The 12,136-nt window shown below is 62.3% G+C and overlaps 1 pseudogene; it reads right to left on the reverse strand.

Moving 5' to 3' along the window:
• Window positions 1-7,925: 7,925 nt before the first annotated feature.
• On the reverse strand, window positions 7,926-11,348 carry LOC133746818 (myb-related protein B-like; annotated as a pseudogene).
• Between the last annotated feature and the right edge of the window lie 788 nt (window positions 11,349-12,136).

Below are 12,136 nucleotides of genomic sequence, written 5' to 3' on the forward strand. Positions count from 1 at the left end.
CCAGGGGAAGGGGCGCGAGAATGAACTGGGCTGCGTGGGCCTCTCGCCCCCCCGTGTCTGGGGTGGGGTGGGGGGCTCCTTCTGCCGGGGCCACTCTGTAGAGCAGACACTCACACACGGCCACACAACAAGTATTTATTTATCGCTGTGGCTTCCTAGTGCTAGGCGCTGAGACAGCGCGTGAATCTCCTCGTGCCCTCGCAGGGGGGCTTCCCGTGGAGTTCCCAGGCTCGGGCGCACGCACTGGGGACCGGGACCCTCGGAGCACCAGGGCCGCCCGGCCCCCGGCGACGCGCAGGTTAGAGACCTGTAGCAACGGTGAGGGGCCTGGGACCGGCAGTCACCCCGCGCCCCAGCCACACACACACACAGACGTCGCCGCGGCTCACAGAGCCCCGGAGAATTAAGTCTCCGAAATCAGGCCTCGGGGGTGGGGCGGGGAAGAGCCGAGGGGCGTCGGCTCGACATGGGCCGGGGGAGGAGGTCGGACCCCCACTCGCTTCCTACAGGGGACCAGAGGTCACGCACGCCCGCACCCGCTGGAGGGAAGCAGGCGACCCTGGGGGCTTCGGCTCCACTTCAAAGCCCTAGCGGCCGGGAACGCTTCCTGGGGGGAGGGGCAGAGAGGAGGGGAGGGGGACCGGCGGGGGCTGGGGGCGGCCGCCCCCCTCGGCGCGCGGCCCCCCGGCAGGCCCTTCCGCCGGGCCCGCCCGCCTCCTTTTCACCAGCACCTGTTCAACCGGAACATCAAGGGGCCAGGGCCCGCCGCCCCCTACCCGCGCCTCTTTAGTACCTTTCATCCGGGCGGGGGGGGGGGTGAATCCCCGCCCAGGAGGGGGGAGGGGTGCGGGGGAGAACTTGTCCTTGACCTGGTCTGTGGCGTCGGGGATTTATTCCCTTAATCCTCGCGAGGCGGGAGTCTGGGCAGCTGAACTCCGGGCTCCAGGCCCTGTTCCCCACCCCCCTTCCCCTCTTGGCCGACCAGGGGAATCCCGGAGGGCTGCCGGGACGAAGAGACCTGTCTACGCCGGCGGAGCGGCAGAAACCTCTCTGCCTGGGGCTCCCGTGCCTGGAGGAGGGGCCGGGATCCCGGCGAGGATGGCCAGGCGCCCGTAGCTTGGTCAGCTTCGTCAAGTGCGCACGTGAGCAGGACACGGAGGAGAGAGTCTGATTTAGGAGTTTCTAACGAATTACCTTTAGGGCAAAAATCAAACTGTCGGAAAACCAAACGCAAAAATGTCAGCCCTGGCCATACACCCGTTCCGGAAAACGCGAATATTTGCTCTTGGGACCGACGGCCGCCAAAGCGGCTGCAGTTCTTGGTGTCGCTGGACAGGGGTCCCCCAGGAGGCCCGTAGGCCCCCAGGTCCCAGGGGTGTGCGACCTGGGAGCAGGGTCCGGGAAGCCCTTGTTCGGGGGCACCCCCGTGCCCCGTGCGCCCCTAGGCTTGCGGGATGGGCAGGCCACGACGCTAGTGCGTCCGGTGTTCGCAGAAGTGTTTCGTTTAATTCGCTCCAGACCCTTTGGGGTGGGTGTCCATAGCCCCATTTTGTGGATGGAGCAGCGGAGGTTCCCACAGATGAAGGGACTCACAGCCCGAGGGTCGCTGCGCCGGGACTCGAACCCGGTCCTTGCGCTCCCGTGGGGCTCCTCCAGCGCGCGCTGGTCGAGGTCCCGCACGGGGCCCGGCCGTCCGCGCAGGTGCCCCGCCGAGGTCCGAGGACAGCCGGCGGCCCGCGGGCTCGGGTTCGCTGCGGGCACCCAGGCGGGGCTGTGGAGCTCATTCTCCGGCTTCCAGCGTTTGTGCCCCGAGCGCCCGTCCTCAAAAAGCAGCAGGGGCAGGACCTGACCAACAAGTGGATCGAGTCCACTGCGCGCCCCCGGGCGCGACGGAGCCCTGCTGCGGTCCGCGCGGCTGTGGGCGAGCGACTTCGCCCTCCGAGACTCGGCGTCCCCTTCTGTACGTGGGGCAGGGACGCCCCTCTACCGCGGGCCGCAGCGAAGCCGAACGAAAGCCCCTCTGTGGAGCGCAGGGGCCCACCGTGGGCGTGGGAGCCCTGCCCCACCGAGCGTGCCGGGGCAGCGCGCTCCCGCTCCCGCGTCCCGCCGCGAAGGGACGAGGGCAGGCGCGGCCAAACAGAAAATTATTTCCGCACGCTCGGCCCGCCCCGCCCCGCCCCGCCCCGCCCCGCCCCGCCAGTCCCCGGAGCCAGAAGGGGATTGTGGGGCCGCCGGCGGAGCCGAGCGGGGCGGAAGCGCGCGTCGCGCTGCTGCTCGGGCCCGACCGCGCCGGCCCCCGCGCCGCGGAGGGACGGTCCCAGGGCCGGGGCGCTGCCGCCGGCGCGTTTCCGCGAAGTCTGGCCGGCCGGTTCCCGGAACCGAGCGGGGGAGGCTGCAGGGTGATGGGGTTTCGCTTCTGGCTGGCCTGGCGCGCGGTGTCGCCGGAGCCGGGGGCCGGGGCGCGGCGGCGGGGGGTGGGGGGGCGCGACCGTGCTTCTTCGCCCTTAGCCGGCTCCGGGTTCGGAGCAGCGCACCGTGCCCGCGCCCTGGACTTTGCGTTTCGGTTGCATACGGTTTTTTCTCCCGCCAAAGCACAGCTTCTGACCTTGGGCGCATTCGGAGAGGTTAAGTGAGTTTCCCGAGGCAGCCCAGCCAGCGAGGGGCTTCAGGTGGTCTACCTGGCGGGGGGGAGGGTCTGGCGTGGCCGGAGGGCGGAGCGCTGGAGTGGGACGCAGCCGGGTTCTGCCCCAACCCTGCCGCTTCCCGGCTCCGATATGAAGGTGGCGGAGTGTGGTCTGGGGCTCCGACCGCAGCCCCCGCCTCGCGGTGGAGCTGAGCCGGCGCCTGTCGAGTGCCCGCACGGGGAAGGGTGGTTTCCCCGCCCAAGGTGGTGACTCGGCGGTGGTCTCCGCAGCAGGCCTGGCTGGCTCGCCCGTGGGAGGACAGGTTCTTTCCTAAGGCGGCCGCGGTTGCGAGCTGGATGGAGGCCTGTGTGAAAGAGCTGGGGGGCGGGAGGGGATTCCCCTCGCCGGAGGAGCTGGATGGTCCTGACTGTGGTCGGCAGTGACTGCACTTGGGGGACTTTTGGCTTCTGCAGGAAGAAGACAGCACTCGGTGTCAAACTGCCCCTGCGGGTAGCCGGCCTCAGTCAGGCGATCTGTAGAATGGGGGTCCTCGCTTCCTTCTGCGGCTTGCTAGGCTTTGGCAAGCCCCCCCCCCCAGCAGGTGCTTTAAGGGGCTCCCTTGACTCCCTTAGGGCATCGTAGCTTCTCCAGGGAGTTAGGGTGGGGAGGAAGGGAGGAAGTTCGTGGGATGAGGTGGGCATCTGCCCCAGCTTTGCCCCGAGCCCCTAGCCAGCAGGATGTCCTTGGGCAAAGAAGTTTGGCTCTGTGGTGCTGGGTGGGTGACCAGGTCTTGAAAGTCCCCTTGGAGTTAACGCTCTGTGGGTTGCTGACTGCGCTGGGGAAGTTTCCAGGCTGAGGGGTGACACCACTGGTACACTCGCCCTGCTCCGTTCCCCTCCTGCCAGTTCCTCCTCAGCTCCGACCTGCAACCGCCCTGTGATAGCTCCGGTGGGGGCCGTGTGGTTCTGTGGTTCAGTCCTTCAGCGACATTGACTCATAGGGCCTGAACATGGGGATAGGCAGAGGACGGAGGGGGATGGGCACACAGAGAACTTCCAGGCCCTGGGGAGATGGCAGTGCTGGGAACCACGGGCAGGAAGGAAGTGACTGCTGATGGGGTTGGGGGGGGGGGTGTGCAGGCAGACAGTGGGCAGAAGAGCATTCTGGGCCAGGGCATGGAGGTGGGGAACAGTGTGGTGTGTGTGGTGAAGCTGTGTGTTGTGGTGACCACATGGCAGAAGAAAGGGCCACGGGGACAGCACAGAGGCAGGAAACATCGAGGGACCTGGGGACTGGTGAGGGTTGGAGGGCGGTCTGGGTTGGGAGGTGCATGGGAATCTCCTAGGGGTCTCCTTCAAATGCGGATGCTGATCTGAGATCCAGCATTTCAGGGGCTGCTGTGCGGCTGGTCCACACGTAGTGTGGGGTTAGGAGACTCACAGAGCCCGGGCCAAGGGTGGGAGCAAGCTGGCAGCGACAGGGGACGGAGCAGGGCACACAGGAGGAGGTTGAGATGAGATTTTTTGCTTTAAAAATTTATTTGAGAGGCAGAGAGAGAGAGAGAGGTCCCCCATCCACTGCTTCACTACCCAGATGGCCACAATGGCCGGAGACAGGAGCTACTTCCAGGTCTCCCAGGTGGGTGCAGGGGCCCAAGGGCTTGGGCCATTTTCTACTGCTTTCCCAGGCCATAGCAGAGAGCTGGATCAGAAGAGGAGCAGCCGGGACTAGAACCAGCGCCCATATGGGATGCTGGCACTGCAGATGGCGGCTTTACCTGCTACACCACAGCGCCAGCCACAGATGAGATGTTAAGAATGGAACGGGGAAGGGGAGACAGGCATTTGGCCTAGCAGTTAAGACGCCCACATCCCATATCAGTGGGCAGGGGGCGCCTAGGTTCTCCACGGGACTCCAGCTTCCTGTTGATGCCCACCCTGCGAGGCAGCAGGTGATGGCTCAGCTGCCTGGGTCCCTGCCCCCCATGTGAGAGACCTGGATGGGGTTCCAGGCTCCTGGCTTTGGCCTGGCCCAGCCCTGTCTGTTACAGCTTTGAGGGGAGTGAGCCAGGGATGGGAACTTTCTCTGTCCATCTGTCATATGTCTGTCTCTCTGCCTCTCGACTAAGTGAAAATGCCTTTAAATGCCGGCGCCGTGGCTCAGTAGGCTAATCCTCTGCCGTGCAGCGCCGGCACACCGGGTTCTAGTCCCGGTCGGGGCACCGGATTCTGTCCCGGTTGCCCCTCTTCCAGGCCAGCTCTCTGCTGTGGCCAGGGAGTGCAGTGGAGGATGGCCCAAGTGCTTGGGCCCTGCACCCCATGGGAGACCAGGAGAAGCACCTGGCTCCTGCCATCGGAACAGCGCGGTGCGCCGGCCGCAGCGCACCTACCGCGGCGGCCATTGGAGGGTGAACCAACGGCAAAAGGAAGACCTTTCTCTCTGTCTCCCTCTCTCTCACTGTCCACTCTGCCTGTCCAAAATTAAAAAAAGAAAAAAGAAAATGCCTTTAAAAAAAATGAATGGGTTAGGGTCTGCTTGACAAAGCCCTGCTGAGGGGATGACTCCTAGGTGCCCCCTGGGGATTTGGTGGGTGGGTCTTCTGTGAGCAGGGTGGGGGCGCAGAGCATCTGGCACAGGGGCCGGTGCTAGTCGGAAGCCAGTTGACTGTTGGGGCCTGGGTCAACAGAGACTGGGCCAGAGAGGCCGCAGAGCAGGCCGGCCCGGGTGGCAGGGTCGCCCTTGTGGACGTCAGGAAGATTTCAGGAGGAGGAAGCTGCGCTGGGGTCACACACCACCCAGAGGTCAAGGGAGGCAAGACTAATGCTGATGACCTCAGCCTGGAAAATTGCAGGCCCTGGCGGGGGCGGAGGCTAAGGACATGGGCGGAGCACAGCCTGGGAGGTGGGAAGCGGGGGTGGCGGGGTGGTGGTGGGGGGGTATGGTGCAGACGGCTCTGGGGGACAGTGGGTCCAGAGGCCGGGGGTGGGGTGCAGAAGATGCTCACATGCTGGACACTTACCACGCGTATAATGTGCTCCTCCCAACAACAGACAGGTTTCTATTCCTGTTCCCATTGCGTAGGGGAGAAACACGCTCAGGGAGCCCCAAAGAGCATGCAGCCAGAGGGTGGGTGCAGAAGCAGGATCTGCACCCTGCTTTTAACAGGGTGTCCCTGAGGTGGGTCCAGGTGATCTCGATGGGGGCTTTCCTGGGTCCAATTCAGAGCTGGTTCTCTTCCCTGTCTGTGGCACTGCTGTGACTCGTGGCCATGTCCTTGGTCAGTCGCCATTTATTGACCCCTGCCATGTGCCAGATAATGAATGGGCAGGCCCCGGGGATGCAGAAAGCAGGAAGACGGATTTCGGCTCTGCAGGTGCAGGGGGAGAGAAGAAAGTGCGTGGCCAGCTGACAAGCCACAGTGCAGAATGATCTGTTACCCTGAAAGGCGGGGCCCTGGACAGGAGGTCCTGAGCCTGCCTGGGACCCTCAGGCAAGGCTCCTTGGAGGGCTCAGGGTCTGAGCTGTGACTTGAAGCTGGCCAGAATTTGCTAGATAACCCTGGCCTGGTCATCCAGCACGTGCCACATGTTCAGGAGCAATCAGCGGGCATCACACAGGGCCCAGACTTGACCTTAGGAGATGGGGGTCCTGGGGAGATGCTGAGCACGTGCACGTGTTAGGAAGTTTGCTATGGTTGGTGTGAGGTGCCAGGCAGAGTGACTTTGGGAATGATGGCAAACGCTAGAACGTCAACTTCGTGGGGCAGTGATTTCTGTGTCATGTTCAAGCATTTGCATCCATGTCTGGTGCATAGGAGGTGCTCAGGAAATACTTGAGTGGCTGTTTGAATGTCTCTGGCAGTGAGGAAGTGGATGTGGATGGTGGGCTGGAGAGGGGTGCCTAGGGGGTGAAATCGGGAGAAGGGGATCATTGGCAGGGGCGGTCATGGGGTGGGACGAGCCCCAGCTTCTGTGTTACCTGCAGTCCCGAGGAAGGGAGGAGGAGCAGGCTCAGCAAAGCTAATGACTTTGGCATGGGCATTGCTGGGTTAGAGGTTCAGTCCTTGGAGGGGGCCAAATACATGTTTTGCCTGAAAAATTATAATGTGTTCTATTCATGTCTACTTTTTCTGCCATACCCTTGATACTCTGAAGAAAAGTATTCTGAGATGGCTTTGAGCACTGTTAACAGTGGGTGGTAACTGGAGCCCTGAGGCAGGGGAGGGCCTGCTGGGAGGCTGCAGGTGCAGGCCCAGGCCCAGGGAACACAACATTTAATAGCACAGTGGGGGGAGCCGAGCACAGGGCACTAGAAGGATACAGAGGAGGAGGAGGCTAGAAGAAGCTCCAGGAAAAAGGGAAGGAGGGGGCCAGCACCGTGGTGCAGTGGGGTAAGCCGCTTGTCTGCAGTGCTGACATCCCATCTGGGTGCGGGATCCACCCCCGCTGCTCCCTGCTGATGCACCTGGCAAAGTCCTTGGCCCCTGCACCCACGTGGGAGACCCAGATGAAGCTCCTGGCTTCAGCCTAGCCCAGTGCCAGCTGTTGCGGCCAATTAGGGGGTGAACCAGCAGATGGAAGATTCTCTCTCTCTAACTCTGACTTTCAAATAAATAAAACAATTAAACAAAATTTAACAATTAAAATTAACAATTAAAAAATAAAAAAAAAGGAGGAGGGAGTGTAGTCCGTAGGGCAGGTGTGTCAGAAACTGGTCCAGCATGGTGGAGGCAGGGTATAGATCATCCCTGCTAGGGGCTGGGTGTGAGCTGGAGGGAGACAGGATCGGAAGGGAGAAGTGTGTTTTAGTGGAAACCACCTTGGGCGTGAGAGTGCAGGTGAACCAGAGTGGGTGTTCTGCTTCCCCAGAGAGAAGGGGGGGGCAAGGTTGGGCACAGGTGTGTTTGTGTGTGTGAATACTCCTACTGCATAGCATATATTTTCTTTTTTAAAAAACATGGAATAAAATAGTTTATTCTTTCAAGGAAATGAAGCAACCGGGACTGAACAAGGAAAGGAGCACCCCTGGCCACATTCCCTGCCCTCAGCAGGGGTCTGAGAGGAGGCCAGGCCTGACCAGGGCTCTCTGTGACGCTGGGGAGGGGACAGGCAGGCCCGGAGTGGGACTTTGTTCTGTGAGCGCTGGGAGCTGCCCACAGCTGGCTTTGCATAGTGTGTGGCTCTTCTGCCCCGACCTGAGCAGTCTGGGGAGAGGCTGGCGGCAGAAGGATCCCTGCAGGCGCTCACCTGAGGGTGCTCCCAGCCCCCAGCCCCTGTAAGCACCACAGGATGAGGTTGGGCTTCAGGGACCCCGGGCTTTCTCCTGCACTGACCACTGGTCCCTGGTCCCCCGCGGGCCACCATCTTCCAGGTGCAGTCAGGGGTGTGGGCACCGCCCCCCTTCTCAGGCTTGGCCTGGAGGAAGCCCTGGCTGAGCAGGCCGTTGCCCTCCGGACAGGACGTGGCTTGCGGAGCCGGAGGGGACGCTGGTTGGCATAGCCAGACCCTGGGGCATCGTGGACGTCACCAGCCTCGCATCTTCGTCCGCGACGTCCAGAGCCAGAAGCTCGCGCACTTTCTTGCTGGGGCTCTGCGGCGGCCCAGGCTTCCTCTCCTGCTTCTCAGGCCTCAGTTGCCCTCGACAGTGAGTTCAGTTCTGGCTTCCGAGTGCACGGTCCTCATCCAGCGCAGGGTCTGCGGCAGGGGCTTCCGGGGGCTGTACTTCTCCAGGGCGTTCCTGAAGGGGGTGGGCATGTGGGGGTGTTGTCCATGCAGTACTTCTGATCTGGGGTCACACAGAGTATGTTTCTGGTGCAGGGGCGTGGTCACCACCAGCTCTGGCTGCACACAGGGGTGGACGTCAGTGAGGGGCTCTCGAGGTCCAAGGTGTCCTGTTTGTTCCGGAAGTTCAGACACTGGGAGGGCAAGAAGGGCAGCGTCTGGACAGGCGTGGTCCTGGGTGTGCGGCTGTTGCAGTCTGCAGACAGGCTGGCGCTGCTCTCCGTGACAGGGGACAGGGCCACTCACTGCTTCCTCTGCCGCCTGGGCACCGAGGGTGGTGTGCCTGTGCCGGGGGAGACAGGCATCAGCTCGTCCCGGCTGCTGCGGCTCAGGTCCGAGATGGCGTGGCTTCCAGGTGGTACTCGGTCACATCGGGCCCCAGGGCTCACCGGCTGACAGAGTGTCAGTGCCTGCTGCTGGGGTGGTGCGTGAGGCTGTACTGGGCTACTGTGGACACTGCCGTCTGCAGGTGTCTCCCCGGGAGGTCAGATTTACTCAGATCGCTCCAAGCATCGGGGTCCGACTCGATCAGGTTCAGGGCTTTGGACAAGCTGGCCCACGGCAGAGATGAGGAGGTTGGCAGCCTCTACCACCACTTGTAGGGCAGGATCCTCTCTCCGACGGGAGTCCTGCTGGTCCTCGCACCCGGGGAGTTCCTGGGAGGGCTCTGGAGTTGCACGCTGTGCCCTCTGGCTGTGCAGGGACGAGCTCCGGCTCTGCACTGCCTTCCTCCTCCTTTAGGGGGCGCTGAGGGCCAGCTGGTCACAGGATCGCCTGGCCTCCTGTAGCCTGGTGGCTCTCCTTGTCCTCAAGCTCCAGCAGCAAGTACACGGGTTTGCAGTTCTGGACTTGCCTCCCGTGTCCACCTTCCTTTTGAGGGTGGAGTCCCCTGATTCTTCACAGCACTGTCCATGCGCCCAGGCAGCATCGTGGTGATCCGGGCCAGCGGCTGCCCAGCACCTTATGGGCCTCACAGGTGATGCGGTCCAGCAGGGTTGGGGTGGTTGTACCAGCGCTCACGGCACTGCTTCCCCAGCTGGCCCTTCAGGTGCCTGGCGGTCAATGTCCACTGCTTCGCGCCATACTTCTTGACCAGCTCTGGTCCTGCTCTCTGGCCCAGGGCCCCTTGACAAGGTCTGGATTCAAAACTCTCAGCCACCAGTACTGGCATTGATGGTCAGCGCAGTTAGGAAAGTGGCTGGCCAGTCTTGCTGTCTGAACTGCCACACTGGGGCCCTCAGCTGCTGCTCCTCCCGGTGGGTCTGTGTGACCTTGCACTTGCTGTTCCGTTGCTGCAGCGCATCTTGAGTCGGTGTCCTGGCAGAGCAGCTCATCCAGCTCCTCTGTAGAGAGAACAGGCCGTGCCTCTGCAGAGACACTCCACACACACACACACACACCCCAGCCCAGGCTGAGCTGCTCTCTCCCCCTGCCCACCGGCTGAGCCTGGAATGGGGGCGGGGCTGGGGTCAGGACGCTGCTCTGGCTGCTCCGGCTGCTCCGGCCCTGGGCTACACTCAGCGCATCTATAGGTTATGGCACCTGCCTAAGGAACTGTACGCACAGAAGCCACATATATTTTCTTTTAAAAAATTCAGTTCTCTATAAAGATTTTATTTATTTATTTGAGAGTTAGAGTTACAGACAGAGAGAGGGAGAGAGAGAAAGGCCTTCCATCCACTGGCTCACTCCCCAAATGGCCGCTGCACCGATCCGAAGCCAGGAGCCAGGTGCTTCTTCCTGGTCTCCCATGTGGGTGCAGGAGCCCAAGCACTTGGGCCATCCTCCACTGCCCTCCCGGGCCACAGCAGAGAGCTGGACTGGAAGAGGAGCGACCGGGACTAGAATCCAGTGCCCATATGGGTTGTTGGTGCCGCAGGCGGAGGATTAACCAAGTGAGCCACGGTGCCGGCCCCCTATTTTCTTTTTAAGGTTTATTCATTTATTTGAAAAGCAGAGTTACAGAGAGAGGGGAGAGACAGAGAGATCTTCCACCCACTGCTTCACTCCCACATGGCCGCATCACAAAAGGCCCTCAGGATGATGCCTGGGTTGGCATTCAACATCCTGGAGTCGCAAACCGGGCTTCCTACACCCCCTGTGTCCTGGCCACCTCTGGGTTTTCCTCTGTCCCAGACTCTCAGTGCCGCGAGCCTGACCCTCCTCTTGTCTAGCCGAGCCTCAGCTGGGGTCCAGCTCCCCTCCCTCCCGTGGAACCACCCGATCCTGGTCTGCAACCTCTCCCTGCCTTGCCGCTGCCCCTTGGCCTCCAGACGGGCCCCTTGCCCAGCTCTCGCTGTCACAGGCTCTGCGTCCTGTGTCAGGAGACCAACGGCTGTCACATTCAGCCCTGCTGCTGAAACTGTTCTCCGAATGTCACCTGGAACCACCTGTCGTGGGCATTCTCTGAAGTCTGGCTGTCCAGGGTGCCCCTTGCAAACATGGGGGAGTGTCCTGGGTCTCCCTAGAACCACCTAGAGCTCTCGCTCCACCCTTCCCCCTGCCCGCTCCCCCAGGCTGCCTCCCCCGCAGCCTCCCCCACCTCTGTCTTTCCATCATTCCCTCCCACGTGCACTCTGCCAGCGCTTCCGGTCGGCTCTGGCTCAGACTGCGTGCAGATCTGCTGCCTTCCCACAGTCTCCACCTCGTCCTCTCTCCCAGGTCCTGGTGGCTGCCTCCTCACTGATCACGCCTCTTCCTTACCCCGCCTCTGTCCCCACCCAGGGATCTGAGTGCTCCTGCTCCACCGGGAGACGACCCCAGGGAAGCCCACTCTTTGTCTCTCTGCACTGCAGCCACCCGGCCTCCTTGCCACTTCCCGGCTTGCTCCTGCCTTCTTTGTTTCATTCCTGGACCACTCCATTCAAAATTGCACCCTGCTCCCCCACCCCCACCCCCCACCCCCACCCCACCACCCCCCACCCCCCGTCGCCATGCGCGCCATCCCCGTTTGTCCTTGACCTTCCATGTTGTCTGTTGTCACTCTTTCCCCGCTGGTGTAAGTGCCACAAAGACAGAGGTCTCTAGGGATTCTGCTGCTGTTTTCAGGGGCCTAGGACTGGGCCTGGCACATGTGGGACTCAGCAAGGGTTCCGAGCCTCTATCCTCATGGGCCCGGGGCCCGCGCATGCTCTGCTCTGGGGGGCAAGTGACCAGAACAGAGGCCCCCAGGGGCCTCTCTGGATGGCTTTGCTGCGAGTGCCCCGCAGGTGCCATGTGCTCTGTTCCCACTGCCGTGCCAGACTCCGGGCAGTTCCTCTGCTTCCCGTGTCTGCTAAGAAGCCAGAGTCGTCCAAGGCTTAGAATCACGGCTGCGTCTTACTAAGACCGGTGGTTCCTCCACCATCGTCCTCCTTAGCCTCTCCATGGCTCTGGAAAGCCCCAGCCTTTCGCTCCTCGTGTCTCTGTTGCTCAGTCACCTGCCTGTGGGAGGGTCCTTTCCTCCGGCTCCCACCCCCTGCAGCAGAGCCGGGGGGTGGTTGGCCTCTTCTGGGTGTGCATGGCTTTCCCTGGAAAGGCCTCTCCGTGCTTGTACTTTCTCTTCTAGATTAGTCTTTGTGGGCCAGCACAGTGATGCAGCAGGTGAAGCAGCCACCAGTGTAATGCCGGCATCCCATCCTGGAGCGCTGGTTCAAGTGCCAGCACTCACATTCTTCCAAGCCAGCTCTCTGCTGTGGCCTGAGAAAGCAGAGGAAGATGGCCCAAGTGCTTGGGCCCTGCACCCGCGTGGGA

This window comes from Lepus europaeus, chromosome 18 (assembly GCF_033115175.1).
Source record: "Lepus europaeus isolate LE1 chromosome 18, mLepTim1.pri, whole genome shotgun sequence".
In the NCBI taxonomy this organism is placed as follows: domain Eukaryota; kingdom Metazoa; phylum Chordata; class Mammalia; order Lagomorpha; family Leporidae; genus Lepus; species Lepus europaeus.